Genomic DNA, 3,190 nt, shown 5'->3' on the forward strand with positions numbered 1-3,190 from the left:
AAACTCCAGTACTTTGGCCACCTCATGCGAAGTGTTGACTCATTGGAAAAGACTCTGATGCTGGGAGGGATTGGGGGCAAGAGGAGAAGGGGATGACAGAGGATGAGATGGCTGGATGGCATCACTGACTCAATGGACGTGAATTTGAGTGAACTCCGGGAGATGGTGATGGACAGGGAGGCCTGGCGTGCTGCGATTCATGGGGTTGCAAAGAGTCGGACACGACTGAGCGACTGATCTGATCTGATCTGGTTAAGTAAAAGAAGAGCTGGTCATGGCTTTAAAACATACACAGAAACATTCCTCAAAGGATACATACTGAATTGTTAATAGTGCCAACTTTGGGGAATGGGAGTGGGGTTGGGGCTGAGTGATGCTTTCACCTTTTACTTGATATATTTTTATGATTTATGATTTAAAAAGTTAATTTTTAAAGTGAACATTTTAAGCAATTTTTTTTTTTACCACCCAACCATACTTTAAAATTTTTTCTTGAGATTACAAAATGGATACATGCTTTATTTAATCAGCTCCTATGGACAAATTTTTAGGTTGTTTCTTCTTTTTTTTTTTTGCTATGACAACCACTGTTAAAGTGATCATGCTTATATGTTTCTTATGTTCCTGTATTTCTGTAGGATAAATTCATAGAATTCCTGAGTCAAAGCGATAGTGCATGTTAATTTTGAGGAATATGCTGAATAGCTTGTTGAAATGTTGTAGCAATTTATACTTCCACAGAAGTGTATGATTATGCTAATTTCACCAAGACTGGATATTAGTTTTCTTTTAAATCTTGGCCTGTCTTATAAGTAAAATTTATTTCTTGTTTAAATTGAATTGATTATCAGTGAGGTTGGGAATAGTTTCACATGCTTAATGGTAGGTAGTTATTTTAAAAGAAATTCATTTGTCAAAACTTTCTATATAAAGTGGTATTTATTCTTTACCATATATATTGAAAATATTTTCTTGTTTGTACTGTCTTTTACCTTTGTAGTGTCTCTTTATATTAAAGTGTTATGTGTCAATTTTTTTCTTTAGGGCTTCTGGGTTTCAGATCATCATTGGAAAGAATGACAGAAGTATTCTCATCTACATCACTGCCATCTTACTGGTGAATAGTGGGAACAAAGTGAAAGAAACTGTCAGGCTCTTTGTGACCCCATGGACTATAGCCCACCAGGCTCCTCTGTCCATGGGATTTCCCAGTAAGAATACTGGAGCGGGTTGCCATTCCCTTCTCCAGGGGATCTTCTTGCCCAGGGATTGAACCTGAGTCTCTCCAATTGCAAGCAGATTCTTTACTGTCTGAGCCACCAGGGGAGCCCAAGCTATAAGTGGTCAAGTTGCTAGACACTATTAAGCACCTTAAAATTTTTTTAAAAATACCTCTCCTACCTTTTGTGGCCATTATTTCTTCCTTATTTTCCTAACAGTCTTTAGCAACTATTACATGCTACTCAGAGGGCAAAGTTTAAAAATTAAAAGATAATTCTATGATTTAAAAAAGGAAAGAAAAGACTAAATTCTCATTTTTCAATCCCTATCATGAATGAAATACAAGATGTCTCTTTTTAAAAAAGAGGTCATGCTGTGCAAACCATTTATTTACTGGCACATCAGTGTGTTCCCATCTGAGTCAAGGTGAAGATGTATATTTTGTGTCACTCATGTGGTGAGAAGCAGTTCCTAGTTGTCCATTCCTGCTTGTACCATTGCCATTAAGGGATTGCTGGATATCAAGCTCACCATTGAATGGACCACACCTTGCTTCCCCAAATGAGAGAGAGGAGAAATACAAATTTCTCTCAGTTACTAAATTCAGTCATCTCATAGAGTTATGTCTGCCTGACTTTGTGTCCCAGCATATATAAACAATATTTGCCCTTAAAGGCCCAGTACAGTTACACTTTTCTCTGTGATGCCTACCTTAATTTCTCTACCCTTGATCCATTATTTCTGTTTTCTAAATTCTCTTAGTCCTTTATACTACTCATCTCTGAGTATTTCTATCTTGTTTTCTGGTTAAGTAGCCATGATTTATTCCTATTAGAATGTAAAACTCTTTTCAGTAGGGGAAAGCTGTTTGTTTAAATCAACTTGGTTATTTCCTCACAGTGCTTATTATGATGACCTTACTCATATGAATGAGTAAAAACAGAATTAAACTAAGTTGGAAAGAAATACAGAAATTCAAAATTAGAACTCAAGGAAATAGATGGTTTTATCATAAGAAAGGAAAAACAATAAAATGATTGAAAAGCTGATAGCTAACCCGGGTAATTCAGTTATAATGGCTAACAAACAAGAAAAAAAAAATGCCAATCTTTGGTTTCCTTACTTTTGCTGTATAATTACTTAAAAAATCATCTCAAATAATTATGACTTACAGTGGCCTATTCTGCCCTTTGAGGGACTATTGAATAACTTACTCCTCTTACCCCAAGAAAGCCAGTTTATTTTATAAATAAAATTTTATTTTAACTCACAAAAAGTAAGAATATACAAATAGTTCACTGAACTAGGAAGAAGAGAAAACTAACATGCCTAAGAGCTGCACTCATCTCACATGCTAGTAAAGTAATGCTCAAAATTCTCCAAACCAGTCTTCAGCAATACGTGAACCGTGAACTTCCAGATGTTCAAGCTGGTTTTAGAAAAGGCAGAGGAACCAGAGATCAAATTGCCAACATCTGCTGAATCATGGAAAAAGCAAGAGAGTTCCAGAAAAACATCTGCTTTATTGACTATGCCAAATTCTTTGACTGTGTGGATCACAATAAACTGTGGAAAATTCTGAAAGAGATGGGAATACCAGACCACCTGACCTGACTCTTGAGAAACCTATATGCAGATCAGGAAGCAACAGTTAGAACTGGACATGGAACAACAGACTGGTTCCAAATAGGGAAAGTAGTACGTCAAGGCTGTATATTGTCACCCTGCTTATTTAACTTCTATGCAGAGTACATCATGAGAAACGCTGGGCTGGAAGAAGCACAGCTAGAATCAAGATTGCCAAGAGAAATATCAATAACCTCAGATATGCAGATGACACCACCCTTATGGCAGAAAGTGAAGAAGAACTAAAAAGCCTCTTGATGAAAGTGAAAGTGGAGAGTGAAAAAGTTGGCTTAAAGCTCAATATTCAGAAAACGAAGATCATGGCATCCGGTCCCATCACTTC

General features: G+C 36.6%; 1 long non-coding RNA gene across 2 annotated transcripts in view; it reads left to right on the forward strand.

Annotated features, from left to right (window-relative positions):
- The window catches only part of LOC104994623, a 16,973-nt gene that overhangs the window by 942 nt on the left and 12,841 nt on the right, over window positions 1–3,190 (forward strand). Inside the window, exon 1 of one of the 2 annotated variants that reach the window (XR_825967.1) lies at window positions 1,044–1,117. The exons of the other annotated variant lie outside the window; for it this stretch is intronic. This is a non-coding gene — a long non-coding RNA (uncharacterized LOC104994623). Of the gene's footprint in view, window positions 1–1,043; window positions 1,118–3,190 lie in introns of those variants that run through there. 2 annotated transcript variants of the gene reach the window in all.

The sequence above is a fragment of the Bison bison genome, unplaced genomic scaffold (genome assembly GCF_000754665.1).
Source record: "Bison bison bison isolate TAMUID 2011002044 unplaced genomic scaffold, Bison_UMD1.0 scf7180017864263, whole genome shotgun sequence".
Classification (NCBI taxonomy): domain Eukaryota; kingdom Metazoa; phylum Chordata; class Mammalia; order Artiodactyla; family Bovidae; genus Bison; species Bison bison.